This window comes from Vanacampus margaritifer, chromosome 1 (genome assembly GCF_051991255.1).
Source record: "Vanacampus margaritifer isolate UIUO_Vmar chromosome 1, RoL_Vmar_1.0, whole genome shotgun sequence".
In the NCBI taxonomy this organism is placed as follows: domain Eukaryota; kingdom Metazoa; phylum Chordata; class Actinopteri; order Syngnathiformes; family Syngnathidae; genus Vanacampus; species Vanacampus margaritifer.
Window position 1 is genome coordinate 45,815,584 of NC_135432.1, and position 18,533 is coordinate 45,834,116.

The window sequence follows — 18,533 nt, forward strand, 5'->3', positions numbered from 1 at the left end:
CAAATGTATTGAGACATCATAGTGACCAATGGGGGCGTAGTCATGTGACTTTGGGAGGTAACATTTTGGAGGACAAGGGATATTGCCAGCAAGTGGGGGGGGGGGGGGGACTACACAGTCGAGAATTCAAGTTGGCGCGGGTGGTTGCCATTTTCTCCTGTCGATGTCGTGAATAAATGTGAAGAAAATGCCTGAATTCACTGATCTCATGTATGTTTATTAATCAACGGCATGAACACGCAAATGGTAAGAATCCACCATTTACAACAATATATAACAAAACAAAAAAGTTTTTATTTAAAAAAGGTAGAACTGTAAAAATGTATGAAAGTTTTTTTTTTCTTGAAAATTTCTCCTGTAATGAATTGTCATATGTATTAGTTAAAAATGTCAAATTTTGCACACATAGGGGAAGTGAAAAAGTGAAAAACTCTTCTTCAAATTTTTTTTATCTGCAAAAAATGTGTTCTATGTGCCCCCGCTAGTTAGACCAAAATAAAAAGATTGTAAATTAAGACTACGGAAGTAGTGAAGAGAGAAAATAAAGTTTAGCAGGATTCTGACTTTATTTTCAGAATTCTCACTTTTATCTCAGAATTCTGACTTTAAAGTGAGCATTCTCCAGGTACTCCAGTTTGCTTCCACATCTCAAAAACATGCATGGTTGCTTAGTTGAATACTAAATTGTCCCTTTATGTGTAAGTTTGTTCGCCTTGTTCTCAATTGTCTGGCAACCAACTCAGGTTGAACCATGCCAATTTTGTTCATACTGAATTAGAAATTAGATTTGGGAAAAAGTAATAAAATTACTTTAATTAGTTTATTCCAAAGTAAAAAGTTACTCGGATGTAACTTTTTTATTTGGCTTAGGGAAAATTTATATTAAATTGAAAATGATGCTTTCAATCAAATCATGAATACGAGAAAAACTAAAACATTTAGCTGTAACAAATTACAGCATTTTTTTTTATTTAGTTTAGTCCATCCATCTATCAATGAAACAATTTTTTCAGTGAACCCAAAAATTCAGAAAAATACAGGAAGTGTTATTTTGATATATACCTAAAGATCTATCATTAAGTTATTGAGTATTATTTGAAACAAACTCACTTCTAAAATTTCGAGTTGCCCTGAATCCCCTACAAAGGGGGGTGGGGGTGGGTTGTAATGTTACCAGGTGGACATCTTCTATGTGTGTAAATATTGCAAAAACACGACAATGAACAATGACGAGATAGGGGCCCGCGCCTTGGAAAGCGTTGCGGGTCCGGCGGCGTCCGGTGAAAATCCGGGTGAGAGGGTGTAAATCTCGCGCCAGGCTGTACCCATATCCGCAGCAGGTCTCCAAGGTGAACAGCCTCTGGCATGTTAGAACAAGGCGGGTAAGGGAAGTCGGAGTCAGATCCGTAACTTCGGGACAAGGATTGGCTCTAAGGGCTGGGACGGTCGGGCTGGGGTGCGAAGCGGGGCTGGCGCGTGCCGCGGCTGGGGGACTGAAATCCAAATTGTAGCACGTTGCCGACCTCACAGAGATTGGAATAAGCCATCGTTGATGGTGATGATGCAATGACGTTTCATTTTGGAGTTCATGGACCGACAACGCCAAATCTGCCAATCTCTTGCTAACTAAACTGGACTCACGTGAAAGCCATTACACTAACTCATCAGCGAGAAAAAGTTGGCTTGACGTTCACTCTTACCGTCTAATTTAGGGACCGTCTACAAATTACATTCTCAGTGTGACGTATCGTCAAATCACCATAAAGTTTTATTTTTTATTCTGACTGTTGTAGTAACTGGCAATGATAAGCAACCACCTACTACAGCTCCAATATTTATCATATCTCTCATTTTGGATAATTTGGGGACATTTAAGGGACAAAAACTACCAATGTTCCAAAATATTCACCAAAAATCAACAAAAACACATTTTCTATTTCTGATTGCAGTAGTACCTCGTCATGGCAAGCAACAAACTACTACAGTGCCAATATTTATCATCTCTCTCATTATGGACAAGTTGGGGACATTGAAGGGGCTAAAAAGACCATAAATGTTCCAAAATATTCACCAAAAATCAACAAAAACAAATTTTGTCATTCTGATTGCTGCAGTAGATAGCAATGGTATGCAACTAACTACTAGAGCTCCAATATTTATCATATATTTCATTATGGACAAGTTTGGAACATTTAAGGGACTAAAAGGACCATAAATGATCCCAAATATTCACAAAAAAACAACAAAAACAAATTTTCTCATTCTGATTGCTGTAGTAGATAGCAATGGTATGCAACTAACTAGTACAGGTCCAATATTTATCATATCTTTCATTATGGACAATTTGAGGACATTTAACTCTTTGACTGACAGACGTTTTCAGAAACGGGATGTCGCCAGTGCCAGCCGATTTAAGCATTTTGACTGATCTTTCAAGGTCCACAGAAAATGTTGTGTTTGGACTATGGAAACACACATACTACCAAATGAAAGATTGAACTTTCATCTTTCATCAGAAAGAAAGTTTGTTTCTACCTTATTCCGTTCTTCAGTAATCAACAATAGAAAATGGTTAGTTTCACCGAAATGCTCTGTTTTGAAACAAAAAGCGGAGAAAAAGAGCTTTTTGTGAAACGATGTTATTTCATGCACTCTAGTGAATTCTACACTTCTTTTTGTCCATGAATGATGCCACAAACACCTAAATAGTGCTTTACTTCTGTAATACACCACCACCAACAATGAAAAAGTGTTTTTAGATTGCAAAATACGTTTATTTCCATTCAACAGTGTAACAATTTGACAAAACAATTTCGCAAACTATTTACAAATGTGTGCAACTGTGGTACTATTTACAATTATGTGGATGTTTCAAATACAGTTTTTCTTTTTGTAACACTGCCCTGCGTGCAAGGAGACGGAGCAGGATTTGCACAACAGATACGTTTCACTTCGATTGTCCGTTTCGCGTGCAGACGTTACACTTTCTTGCCTTTTTTTCCGGGGAATAGCAAGTAGCAGACTGTACCCACTCCTCCGATGAATATGCATTGGACTCGGGGCACTCTTCGTCGTCCGATTGAACGTCCGCCTGAGCGTGCTCGGTTGTGCTCCGCGTTTTCCGGTGTTAGCATCGCTAGCCCGTGAACCTTTATGATGTCGTCATAGCCGCCGCGTCAGCGCTTCCAACTTCGGCGTCAACCTCGGAGTCACCATCATCATCATCGATGATGATCATCGTCGTCATCAATGTGCTCTTTAGCGTTGGTCGATGCTTTTCGTCTTTGAAAAAAACTGCTCGAGCGTGAGCTGCTTGCAACCGGTAGCCATGTTCTCTTCCCTTCCCCAGCCATTGTCCCCTCTAGCTCCGCCTCACGTCTTCTACTGACGCCTACCCAATCTTGTCAAAAGAGAGTCATTGCTGCCATCTAGGGGCCAAAAATAGTCATTAGGCTAACTAGATCTGCTTGAAACTTTCACCACAGCTGGCCAAGGCTTTCCTCCACCCGTTTCCCCAAAAAAATGAAAATAAAATGGAGAACGTCTTTTAACGTCCTTGGCGGCCCTCCGTAGGTTTTTACTAAACGTCATTTAACGTTTTTGGCAGTTAAAGAGTTAAGGGACAAAAATATTCCAAAACATTTACCAAAAATCAACAAAAACACATTTTCTCATTCTGATTGCTGTAGTAGATAGCAGTTGTATGCAACGAACTACTACAGCTCCAATATTTATTATATATTTCATTATGGACAAGTTTGGGACATTTAAGGGACTAAAAGGATCAAAAATATTCACCAAAAATCAACAAAAACAAATGTTCTCATTCTGATTGCTGTAGTAGTTTGCCATGGCAAGCAACAAACTACTACAGCTCTAATAGTTATCATATCTCTCATTATGGACAAGTTGGATACATTTAAGGGACTAAAAGGACCATAAATCATCCAAAATATTCACCAAAAATGTATGCGAAATTTGCATATAGATACATGTATTTACTGTGTGTACATTTGTATAAATGATGTTCAGTAATTGTTAGTATTTCTGAAATTTTGTTGCATCCTATTTCTTCACAATGAGAAATTTAAGCTCATTCTACACGTGTTGTAAGTATTGGCCTGCCACTTCAAAAAACTATATCCATCTGAATGAAGGTGCATTTTCATTAGGGATGCACCAAAATGAAAATGGTTGGCCAAAACCGAAAACCGAAAATGAAAAATGCTTGGTTGAAAGCCGAAACGCAGGGAAAAAAAGAATGGCAATTTTTACTATCATTGCATTTATTATAATTAATTACAATTATGATATTATTATAAAATATTTATTTAGCACTGGCATTTTAATCAAGCACAATATAAACTGAAATGTGTCCACACCGCAGACATGTTGGCTAATGGTACATTAAACATCAAATGAGGGTTGAGCATTTTCTGGCGGTGGGATTGCACCTTATAGTCAATGTAGTTCGCACTGGCGGTTACGGATGCGTGCGGCACATTCACATATTAATATAGAGCCGCATATAAATAGAGCTGTAGTAGTTAGTTGCATCTACTATAGCAATCAGAATGACAAAATGTGTTTTTGTTGATTTTTTGCGAATATTTTGGAACATTTTTGTCCCTTAAATGTCCTCAAATTGTCCATAATGAAAGATATGATAAATATTGGAGCAGTAGTAGTTAGTTGCATACCACTGCTATCTACTACAGCAATCAGAATGAGAAAATGTGTTTTTGTTGAGTTTTGGTGAAATTTTTGGAACATTTTTGTCCCTTAAATGTCCTCAAATTGTCCATAATGAAAGGTATGATAGATATAGGGGCTGTAGCAGCAGGGCCGGAGCAGGGCATAGGCGAATTAGGCGGTTGCCTATGGCGCCATCTAGTGGAGGGGGGGCGCTAAATTGCAGAGTAATAAAAAAATTTGGTTGGGGCAGGCCGCAGTATAGAGCAGTGCTGAGGTGTTGCGCTTGCTCTGTCCTGGCAGGGGTCGATGGCTCCCCTCTTTGGTGGAGATTTTCATGCATGCCAGATCCACCACACCAGCATCTATCGAAACTCAGACACAATCTGCTTCTTCCTCAGGCCATTGAATCGGTGGAGGCTGGTGTCTGTGGATCTCACTCTGCTTCGTCTGTCCTTCCTTCCTTTCCTCAGTGTCTTCTTTGGTCTCTTGAGGTCTCCCTGATTTGTTGGAATCTAGATGTCTATGGGGTTGGTGAAGGACTCTGGTGGGTGGTGTCTGGTCGGTGCTGGATTTCACTTTCCTTTCTTTTCTTTGGTCCTTCCTCGGGTTTCCTGACGGCCTCACGACTCTGACTGGAAGTGTTCGGTTTAGGTGAACGGTATGGGATTTTTTTTAATAGGTTTTAGGTGAACTAATGAATACACACACACTCGCACGCACGCACACACACACATACACATAATCACCCACATACAAAAAAAAAGAAAAAGAAAAAGGAGAGCAATGATGATGACATGTCAAATCGGTAAAATTACCGAATGAACAATACTGAGCTCTCCAGAAAAAAAAAAAGATAACTTACTATACAATTTTCCCAACATTCCCCCCTAATTATCAAATGAATAGCACGTTTAAACAACATATTGTCAAACTTCAAAAGAATTTCTTGATAAAAATCATAACGTGTACTCATTTTGTTCCTGTCACTTACGTAACATTGGTGTCATCCAAATTTTCATCATATTGTTCTGTCAATAAAATCAATACCTCATAGAGCATGACGTAACATTCTCTTTTCATCAAAAAACATATTAACGGAATAATCATAATAATACAACAAAATAATCCAAAGTGTTGTCCATAAAATGCAATCAATGTGTTGTCGCACGTTCTTTTCAAGTCCCGATTTCCTCGTTAAGTTGAAGGTAGAAATCATCTGATTTTTTTTTTTTTGTCTTTTTGAGAGGGAGAGGTTACCAGCACATCACCTCTATATTTGTCAATCAGCAAGATGTGTTCTTTTACTCTACTTGAGCCATCGAGTGTGTATGCAATATCCAGCGTTCGTGCTCCAATGTGTGTATTGTCCAATGTTCGTAATCCAGTATGTGCAATGTCCATTGTTTCTGTACTTATTGCTGAGTGTTAGCAATTCACCCAGCTGTCTCTCTTCCCCCTCAAGATGGCCCCAAAAACAAAAAATGAAAAACAAAAGACAGCCTCGAATGAGTCCGATTGCATCTTACCCTCCCAGTGGATTCAGGAGAGGGACTCGTCGTCTCCTCGATGTGTCCCTTTCAACACTTCCTGCACAATTGACAGGCCCTGGACTTCACAGCGGCTGCAATTTGGGTGTACAGTACTGTTATAGTTTTGTCATTCGTTACTCAATTTGTCATCAAGAACATTGTGCTTCAGAATCCAATTTATCTAATAATGTGTCTAGTTAGTCATTTCAATCAGCACTCCTGCCTTTAGCAAGTCCTTATCACTAGCCAAATGCATCTCTACTTTAGCATCTTACTTCAATAAAGTTTTTAGCATAGATAATATTCACTTCTTTGCTCTGATTTCCACTTACTTACATGCCGTCTTTACACCAACATCAGAATTACTTAATAACCAGGAAGGAAGCAGGTTAAACAGCTCTTCATGTTCAGCTTTAAAAAGAAAAAGAAAGAGAAAAACAAAAGTACTGTCATCTCTACTCCTTATCTCCTCTAACGCCGACTCTTCTCATCTTAGTACCTACTGTTTCCTTCTACCACAACTGTTAGTCGTTACCACTTATAATATTACTTACTTCTTAAACCTTTTAATAAACTTTTCCTCTTCAATGCCAGTACTTATCAGGTCCTGCTGGGGAGGATCAGTTCACTCATGAACAACAGGAGGTGGAGAAGAATTCTCTTAGGAAAACATTTTTCAATGTAACCAATCTTTTATACAAATCTTAGGGCTACATTCAATACAAAATTGTTAAGGCTCTTACTTACAATTTTTGTGTTGTTCCAATTAGGATCTACATGAGTCACTGTCAAGTTTGTTAGTACATGCAAACACCACAATAATATCTAGTAAGTATTTTTAAATTTAGTCAACAAGGGTTTAAAATCACTACCTTTCAATGTAATAGTAAATAGTCCATAGTCTTATTATCTTCAATCATCTTATTCTGTTAGAAAGTCATGAAGTCATTGCAATCCCACATAGAAACTTCTATCATTCAAGTGATATTTTTTCATTCGCACATGGCCTTCAGTTAACTTTGCAATTTGGGAGTGTAGTCAAAAAGAAAGTGTAGGTTAGCTGAATTCTTGTCCACAGAAAGTGAAGGAGTGGAGTCACTCACTCAGGGTCAGACTGATAAGGGAGAAACAGAGGCCTCTCATACAACACACACATCTGTTTATCATCAACAACACCACCAGTGTTCTAAACACTTTATCGAATCACACTTTGAATTCATCCACTAATTCTGCATTTTTATTTTACTAAACTCTAATATCATTCAAATTTCAACAAACCGTTTCTTCTTCTTCAGAATTAATTTCACCTCGTACCCCCCCTGGAAGAGGGACTATTAACTTAAGTATTTATGTCTCGCACACACACACACACACACACACGCACACGCACACGCACACGCACACGCACACGCACACACATCTTCTGCTGAACTTTCTTCTTCTTCAACTTATCTGCCTATCTATCCCTTTTTAACATTCTCATTAATAACTGATTCCCATTTAAACATACAACCAACTACTGGAGCTCCCACATCTACCTTATGTAGTGAAGTAGCATAATATTACGCATGACAATGTCCTTATTGCTTAACGTTAAATCACTCCTCTACTTCGTTCCAAATATCACTCATCATTGATTACCACTCAGACCCAGCAGTACATTTTCTACACCACTTGGAGTTATTAACACAATAGTAACCACACAAAAAATCTTCTCAAATGCCATTCCTCAGTCTAACACTTAATGCCATCAATATATCAAAAGTTAGAAGTACATTTTCATAACTTTAAATTTATTAACTTTACTACCTCCTTATTGAATGAAATTAATACTATGTGACTTCTACATGCAAAAACTACAACAATGGACAAAATCTGTGTTTTTACAAAGATCCCTTATAGCCCTTAAGAACTACATTCAATTATAAAATTCAATGTTATAACACCTTCTTTTTGAAGTTATTTAAAAAAATAATTCACTTAAACAATCATCAGAACTCCACATATTTGTCTACCACTTAATCACATTTTTTTATTGCCAATCAAACCTAGAATAGAAATTGTGAAATAAATAAATTACATCGGTCACCAATCATTTCCCTATTATCTGTACTTTTGTCATATTAAGTTAAAAAGAAAAATGTCCATTTAAGGAACAAAAGTACACAGCAATTTAAAATATTTATTCATCAAAATCTCCTCTTTCATCTATGGCCCTTTGTTAATTACTAAATATTAACTTATTTTTAGCCCTGATTTACTTCCTTTTTATTTAACTATTCTATGTCTTTTCAAACACACCTAAACATGCATAATAGTTCTCTTCCTGCATGCCCCCAGGACACATTTACAATAACTAATTCCTCTCAACAAGGCAACCCAACCGGCGTCTGTGCATTTCTCCCCCCCTCTCTAAAGGGGCGGATGACCAACAATCAGCAGGTGTTGATCAACTCCGCTACAAGAATGGCCAATCCAACTGCTCCACACAACCATGGCACAAGAACAAGTACGGACCGACCACCAATTGGTTGCCACTCACCAGATAGGTGTTATCATGAAACACACTCACCCCCTCAGGATTACTCACTGAACAGACGCCTTCCTTAGTACATATATTCACGGCAATGCAAATCTTGACTTACTTTTAATTAGTACTATCTTATATTAACTCCCTTGAGTACCAATCCATCCAATTAGGCCTCTTAGTTATTAAAGTTAACCTCATTCAATCTCACAATGTTTGTATTTTATTTATTTCTCTCTCACAAATTTCCCCTAACAGGACCACTTTCGGCCCACGCACCTCATATTTGATACATCCAAATTTCTTATTTCCAACTTTATAATTGTACAGACTTAATAGACTCTGCCTAACAATCCCTTTTGCACAATTTAAACCCTTCTAGACTTCTTTTACAGACAATAACACACAGACAGACAAACACACACGCACGCACGTACGGGCCCACAAGACAGACACAGACTGAGTAAGGGGAACAATTTACAAACAACATTTACACAAACGTTCCGACGCCGCAATCTAATTTCCAACTCATATCTCTCACATTATAAAAGTATTACTCTTTCAGACAATATGACATACAGTCAGACACACACAAGAGCTCACAGAGACAAAACACAGACACAATATTTCACGGACTTTAAAGTGTACACAGGACTCCACTGTAATTTCTCTACGGAATTTATCGGACTCCGCCGTCTCTCATTTACTAGTATTCACAGGGTTTTAATTCTTAATGTGCAATGACCTCCAGTCATTCACTTACCCTTATTTTAGATTCAGCCAGGAGGAATTATGACCCCCTATCTCAGCGCTACACAAACACAAAAACACACACGCAACAACAACATACGACATGCGTCCTTTCCTCATCTCAGGGAGCTGCTGTTCCGGATTGCCATCAATCCGCAATCCCGGGGAGCCAAACGAAGGCCGATCGGCCACTATCAAGTGGATTTAGATTATCAGACCTAGTCTGGCTGTGCACAGGATTCAATCGTCGACAGTCGTTGCGCTCCGGGACCGCAGATATTTTGGTATTCGGCTATCGGGACCAAAAAATGTCAGGGTTACATTTAAATCTTCCTCAAATGATGCAACTCCGTGATACAGGAATTAATGACCACACCAAAGTTTGTCTTTCTACAGAAAGGAGGAAGTGGATGCTCTCAGCACCAAACGACTTCCTGCCTCCACCTAATTGCTCTGCACATTTATTCACAAGTTTAGAAGGCGGAACAAAAGGCAGTAGTAAACTCACAATAATAAAAAACATGCATCTGGTGTGTGTGTGTGTGTGTGTGTGGTTGTAGCATTTCATTTGCAGCAAATAGTTAAGTGCTCATTCATGAACTTATTTTCACAATTTTTCCAACAAGTTGGTACTTTTATTTTGAAGAATACAGGAAAAGGTCTCATAAACCGTTAGGAACTGACGTAAGTAACTGACGTAAGTAACTGACGTACTGTCATGCCATTAGTAGCGCCATCTTCCAAAGTGCAGAGAAGACGTGTGCGCGCCACAGGAAATCAGAGAAAACTGAAGTTTAATTCAGTGAACGATTCTTTAGCACCTGGCTGAGAAGGGAACAAGGTTCGTATTGGAGGAATGCTTCATTGTTTAACTAATGTTGCTATATTTCATGTTCATTGTGTAATTTACCGCATAGTAAAACGGTACCGTTTTTGTCCACTGGAGTGTGCTAACGCTCCTCGGTAAATATTTAGCAATGCTCTTGCTCAAGATTCTGTTTTATTGACTAAGAATCTGTATTTCCGTATGGTTTATTTTTGTTTTAAGGTATTTATAAAAGGCAACAGGCAAAGTTAAAATGTTTATTTACAATATAAATTGTACTCAAGAGATTGTCAAGGCTATAAAAAGGTAATAACTTAAGGCAATTCATTTATAGTATATGATAGGGTGACCAAATATGTCCTCTTTTGGGAAGGACATACCATTTTCTTACGTCCTGTTAGGGCATCCGGGGTTTTTATAAATTCATGAAAATATCCATTTGGCATTGCGTGACTAATAGGAGGTGAAGTACACTGCGTAACTGCGACTAGCACCACAATTTCAAGGCCGGGGCAAGTGTTCTCTTTTTTGAAAATGGGAATATGGTCACCCTAGTATATGGCTTAAATACGGTAAAAGGATACACAAAACATACCGTTTGAGTTATTAATGGCAATTTTTGTTTAATGGTATTGTAGCTCTTACAGTGTGTTCACAGAAAGGAAGGTTTAATAAAAGTTGTGAACCATCAGTTGGAGAGACCACCTTTATTTCAACCGAGGATGCTACAAAATGTTATACAGCATATACATTTTATTTATTTGTGTGTCGGAGTGGGGTGCCATCGGTTGGGGCAGACCGCAGTATTGAGCAGTGCTGCGTTCCCCCATCCGCGCCACCGTGCCCCCCCTATTTTTTTTTTAATGCACCACATACACTCACTGACATGACTGGGAGGCAGGTAGATCGGAGCGTGGGGATATCATTTCCCTCTGCTCCGGCTCACCTGCTCCCAATTTTAATGCACCACACACACACACTTGTATATACACTGGGTGGGGTCACATTCAAGGCGTAGGGGGAGAGTTCGCCAGTCGGCGAGCTGGCTTAGCTTTCACTAAGAACGCTGGAGTGACGACCGGGGCCTTTCCCCGGTGGGCCTTGGGTTCGGGGGTGCCGCCCGTCCCAGTGCCCCCATCTCCCCTTCTGCCCCCGGTGTTCCGTCCCTCCACGCGGCGGGTGGCATGGTGGGCGTGGGTGCCCTCTCCGCTCCGCTGTCCGGCCCCTCTTCGGCACCGATGCTTGGGTGCAGGGGGTTCCCTGGATCTGGCGGTTGGTGGGGGTGGGGTCGGGGGGCAGCTTGGTTGGGGGTGGGGGGTTGTCTGGGGGTTTGGGGGCGGCTGGGGCTGGGTTGGATGGCGGGGGTGGATGGACGGTCGTGGGGGAGCGGGGGCTGTGGACCGGTGGGATGCCTGGCGGGGCTGCGTTGGGCTGGGGGCGCGGGCCGTGTTGGGGTGGGGGGGCGCTCCTGCCCCTGGGTTTGCTCTCCGGCCGGTGGCCCCTGTGGGGCCCGGGGGTTGTCCCTTGGCGCTGCCATGGCCTGGGGAGCCCTGGGGTGTTGCGCTTGCTCTGTCCTGGCAGGGGGCGACGGCTCCCCTCTTTGGTGGAGATTTTCATGCATGCCAGATCCACCACACCAGCATCTATCGAAACTCAGACACAATCTGCTTCTTCCTCTGGCCGTTGAATCGATGGAGGCTGGTGTCTGTCATTCAAAGTTCTGAAATTTATATTTTCTGTCACATTCTAGATGAATTATAACATCACTTAATATCACAAATGTTGTTTTCTATTTTCTACTCATTAAAACATTCAACATATTTACAGGAATATACAAGTGTTCATTCTTGAGCACAATCCATTCACATGACACAAACACTACTTCCTCCTAGACTTCATTGCTTTGGAATGGGTCTTTCTAGCCTGCTTCTGTGCAGCTTTGATGGTTCTTCTTGAGGCAGCCTTGCTCATTTGGGTGTCCTGTTTCACAGCAAGTTCTGTTCGTTTTGCAGACAACATAGCTGCTTCTGCATCCTTCTCCTCCCTGTACCTTTTGGAGGAGGATGTCCTCAGATTTAGGCACAGTTTGGACTGCACAGGATCCATCAGAATGTCTTTCCTGCCAAAATGGCTGACAGAGGTGGTCTTTCTTGCTCTTAGGGCATATTTCACAGTCTGGATAGAACTGTATGTGGCTATGTCCATTCTGCATGCTTTGGGGTTCAGGACATCACCCATGACACTGAAAGCCCCCTCTACTTGCGGCCCATGGAAGCAACTCATGAGAGCCTTCACCATCTTGGCCAAGGTTGGGTATCTTCCATCAGCAAAGACTTGAGCCCACCAACGATCCAGTGCAATTGCCTTCCCCTCTGAGTCCAAAGGTGTTGGCAACTCACTGTCCAACTGGTATTCTCTCACCTCGAGATCATAGTTCCCCAGCTCTGACTCATCAAGGACATTGGTGACCAACGATGACAGCTTCTTCAGTTGGTTTAAAGTTGAGCTGTGTCCTCTGGCAAGTGGGTCAATGGCAGAGGCTGCTTTCAGAAGCTTGCTGTTCATGGGCAACTTTTTCTGAAGGTACAGTCCACATGCCAGATATGCTGCCTTGGCTTTGGCTTTGAACTTGAACACAACTGACGACTTGTTGGAAGAATCCATCAATTTGCTGGTGACACCACCATAGAAAATATCCTTTTCTCTGAGTTGGTTGGCTTTGTTGTTCAGCTCAATTTCTGTCAGTTTACAGCCTTGAAGGGACTCTGGCTTCAGGAAACAGGACAAGAACTTCTTGAAGAAGGCCACTTGCTTGTCGTTCAGCTTGTGGATCATTGGTGTTTTCGTCTCAAAGGTGATCACATAGTTCTTCAGCAAGGGCAGAACTGCTGTGTAAAGGTTGAGGGTGAAAAGCGTATCCAATCTTGTGAAGAATATCTTCTCATAGATCCTCTGCTTCCTCTTCTTTCCTTCCTCAGTCATGTTCTTTTGGCCTAAAGCTGATTGTATGTCTTTGAGTTTGGCTTTGACTTCTCTTGAAAGATCCTTCTTGTGGTAGATGGCCATGATGGTGGGGAGATAGAGTTATTTATCTTCTCTGCCAATAAATGCATGGTAGAAGATGGTAAAGACATCCATGAGGCGTAAGGTGGACATTGAATCATCATAGTTTGAAAGCCATCGATGGCTGACAAATCTCTTTGGCATGGTGAAGGTGATGCCTGTCAGAAAGCAAATTTCTTGAAGAACTTCCTTCAGATCGGTTGACCACTTGGAATCATTGAAGAGATCATTATGGAGTCCTTCAATCTTGTACTCAAATGGCTTGCAAAAATGCTTGGAGGCGTTGTGGATGTGGTGGCAGGTATCCCCATCTATGTCAAGGAGATGTGGTGCTGGTCCCTCTCGCAAACGCGTCTCAACTCCAGATTTGGAACCCCGCATCACTGCACATGAGTCCATCAACACCGACACCAAATTGCTCCAGGGAATATTGTTCTTGGTCATGAGGGCTGAGAGTTCATCAAAGAGAGATTTTCTGTCAACTTTAACAACACTCAAAGATGCTAAATGTTCCACCACAACAGACTTTGTCAACGGGGAGAAATAGCTGACGAGTACACACAGGACACGGTGTAGATTGTTGCTGGTGGACTTGTCAATGTTCATTGAAAAGTGGGAGGATCTTAAGTTTGTTAAAGTCTCATCAAGCATAGCGTGAGCAAGGCCATACTTCGTTTTGTAGGATGCACTGGTTCTATCCATGGACAGTCCATTCAGAGCTTTTGGATCCCTTGCCAGTTCCTTTGCCAGTGTGATGAGCTTTGGGGCCATGGTGAACGGAAGAGAATTTTCGGCCAGCACTCCCAACAGCATTGCCTGAAGAATAAAAGAAATTTAACAATAATCAGTAAACAATTAAATAATTTAAATAATTATTTGAATTATAATCCAAAATGTCATGCGACCAAAGTAAATAAAAAAGGATTTAGTCTAAACTTTCATGCACATTCACATGTCAGAGTATTTATGATGGTAACAAAAAATGTTGAAAATTAGCTACAAAATAATAAAATAGAAAAATTCCCACGGAAATTTTGAATGGGACTGCTGACTCTTTGGTAACGAGCTGAACAGTTTAAAATTTAAACCACTGGAATCGCTCAAGAAATGTGGAAGTTAACCATAATCAACATCAACTAAAAGTATCTTACTGTCCATAAAAAAATGTAAATGAGCTGAACAGTTTAAAATTTAAACGACTGGAATCGGTCAAGAAATGTGGAAGTTAACTAGAAAAATTCCCGCGGAAATTTTGAATGGGACTGCTGACTCTTTGGTAATGAGCTGAACAGTTTAAAATTTAAACCACTGGAATCGCTCAAGAAATGTGGAAGTTACCTATAATCAACATCAACTAAAAGTATCTCACTGTCCCTGAAAATGAATTTAAAAAAAATGTAAATGAGCTGAACAGTTTAAAATTTAAATGACTGGAATCGGTCAAGAAATGTGTAAGTTAACCATAATCTAAAAATATGTCACTGTCACTTTAAGAGCACATACATTTTTGACTTGGAGCCGTCACGCGCCCCACATTGCATTGAGATTGAATGAGAGAAGCACCCCTTCAACAAAAGCCTCTCACGACTTAACGGTTGAAGATACAGATTCAAGAAATGGCTCGTTAGAACGGCAAGGGTTTGGGGAACACGAGCATGTTCTCATTTTTTTAATCGGATGAAAAATTACCAAATGAGAGCAGGTTGAAAACTTATGATTTATCAGAAATGGAGAGAGGAAGGCGCCTGAAATTAACATGGCAGAGATAGGCGAGTTGGTCCGACTTGTCCGAGCTTAAAGGGAAAATAAAGGTACTAAATGACACCTTAGCCAAATAAAAGTTAGTTTGTCTGAAAGAAGACACTCGTGACTACAAAATGTGAGAATTTGACGTCTAGTGACAAAAGATTGTGGCCATGGTGACGAGTTGAAGTGAAATTTTTTCAAATACATTATTTGGTTCCCGGCACTGGATGGCTAATTAGCCAACAGAGTGTGTGAGAAAGCTAATTCAGTCACTGTCTTTGAACCCGCACAGGGGGGGGAGCTTTCATTCCTTAAAAAAGATTTCGACACTGAGCTAAAGATGGGAAAAATTCCTACAAAATGAGCTAAAATTCGTATCGGTCGGATAACGTATTTCTTATTCTTAGAAAAATAATAGCGCAGCGAGTCAGATCGAGCCGCATCGTTTGATACCTCATTTGTGCCGGTGCGATGTACGGTACGGGCCGCATTTTAGCGGAAAAATCGCTGGAATAAAAAAAATAAAAATAAACCACTGTCCTAGGTAGGATAACAATATGTGCCTGCTTGCTCCGCAAGCAGTCCCATAATAATAAATCACTGTCCTAGGTAGAATAACAATATGTGCCTGCTTGCTTCGCAAGCAGTCCCATAATTATCTTTAACCATTGGAAATAATATTTACCATGCAATAAATCATTTAATCAATCATTCTTAATTTAATACATAATGCATAACAAAAACATAAAATCTCATGCAGTAAGCTCTGGTAAAAACACAATCATGCATTCGACTAAGATCATCTCTGTAACTGCATACATCAAGACAGTCAACATATTGAAACCTGAAAAGTGCAAACATGATCATTATTACATTATAATATTTTCGAAAAAAAGGGGAAAACTGTCAAATTAATTTGAAAAGTTTACCACCTACCTCAAAATTCACGACTCTATCAGCAACTGGTACAGGTTGTTGGGGTGGATCACGTCTCTCTATTACCGCTTCCGATTGTGATGTCAATAAGGGATGGAGGCCGTAAAGTTTTGGAGTTTTCGTTTGGGCACCGAAACTTCCAGCGATGGAATAATTTGTTGTTCTTGACTGGAGTTCTTTCACGTGTTTTTTGCTCTTTGCGTGACTTTCAAGAGCTTTGAAACCTCTCCCACCATAGTCAATGGTATCATGGCACCAAATGCAAAGCGCTTTCCCGGCACGATCGATCTTCCAAATAAAGTCACTGAACAAATTTGTCACAGTCTTCTTTCCAACATTTGTAGATATAGCCTTCTCTAACCAGTCCCATCGAAACTTGTTTTTTTACGTTCTTGTCAATTTCCTTAACTCGCGGAGCATCTTTGCGTTCGATCACGGACATCTTTCTTTAAACACCCGGCAAAAACGTGTGAGAAATGAACAATGGCATATTCCTATGCCTTTATAACAAGCGCGTTTATTGGTCAACACGGAGACTTCAGCCAATCGCAAGATCCGTTTCATTTCAGTTACGGAAACACTAAAATGGAATGCTGTAGAGACGTAATCGGATTTTTTACCACTTAAAAAATCGGAAATTTTTATTTTTGGAGATAAAAAAAGCGGAATTCCGCGAATTAGTGGAAAAATCACATCCCTGTCTTGAGGTCTCCCTTATTTGTTGGAATTTGGATGTTTCTGGGGTTGGTGAAGGACTCTGGTTGGTGGCCCGGTGGGTGGTGTCTGGTCGGTGCTGGATTTTACTTTCCTTTCTTTTCTTTGGTCCTTCCTCGGGTCTCCTGGCGGCCTCACGGCTCCGGCTGGGTTCTGAAGTGTTCGGTTTAGGTGAACGGTATGGGATTTTTTAAATAGGTTTTAGGTGAACTCATGAATACAGACTCACACGCACATGCACATACACACCCACATACAAAATAAAATTTTATAAAAAAATTAATTAAAAAAATATATATAAAAAAAAAAGAGCAATGATGATGACATGTCAAATCAGTAAAATTACCGAATGAACAATACTGAGCTCTCCAGAAAAAAAAAAGGAAAGAAAGAAAGCGGCGAATGGAGGAGGAAAAAGGGGCCCAGGGCAGTGGCACGTATGTCAGTCAATCAGAATTGTCTATAAAAATAAACATCAAAATAGCGTTAATTTTCGTAATTTTTTTTGAAATTTCCCGTCAAATGTTAACAAAAAGGGCGTCCGTCATTGACTTCATTATTTTTTATATGTATCTTACACAAATATATTGTTCATTGTTTGAAAACATTTTGTAGTTAATGGCAGCACAAATTGCACTTAACAGTTGTATTGCACTTAACAGTTGTATTGCACTGTACTTACGCTATTTATTTGTATTGTTTGAACACATACTATGAGCCATAACGTGTGGTGCTAGTTATCCAAGCACTGTAGCATAATGTTCAGTTGAATTACACTGCTTACAGACACATTAGCTTGACATACGCCCTATGTTGAAGAATGCATTCTTAACTGTTCTCTCGTTAGCATTACATTAACACAGTAGTCAACATTACAAGACCCCAAATGTAATACATCTCTTCACCTGTTCTTTTCTTTCTCATTTCTTCTTTCATCTGTCCAATCCAATCCACTAACGTCCGCCAAAACGACAGGTGCCGATATTGGCGTTTTGCGCATGCTCCATGTGCGAAGGAGGACCTGTTCAGCCTGCCAAAATCCATTCATACATACAAACATACATACTGTACATTATGACATAGGCCTACGAAGTGGAACCGGAGGGAGACAACGGTCCACTAAAAGTATTACAGTGAATAGGCCTACCATACCATGGACTGATATGTTGTGATAATTAATTATGCAAAAATACCTGCAATGGGAGACAATGATCATGATCAGCTTCAAAGAGGCTTTTTGGAAAATTATATGAGCTCTCCAGCCTACTAGCAATCCTGTTCCCATAACTCACACGTCCCCAGCAATTAATTAAATTTCCCATTATCCCTCTTCTTTAAATCAGATAAATCTTAAACGATTTTTGAAGTAAATTTGGACCTCATTGGATGGGCTATATATAACATGACCCAGTTTTCACTGTTTATTTTTGGTCTAAATCAAGTCTAAGACGGACGGACCCGATTTAGCCCAAATTCAAACGTCCAAAAGACGTCTGGTGCTGGGTGGGTTATAAATACAGTACAATAGTTTAGTGTTCCTTATATGTATTACGTAATGGGGGTGGGGTAGATTTTTGAATCATCACAACATTTTAATTTTTTTTATGTGACATTTGACACATAACATCCATGATAAGTTATCAATAAACGTACTTGTCACAAACCACACCAAATGGAAAATAATCTTTTAATTCACACAAAATTATTACATAAAATTTCCCACTGCGGTAATATGCCAAAATAATCT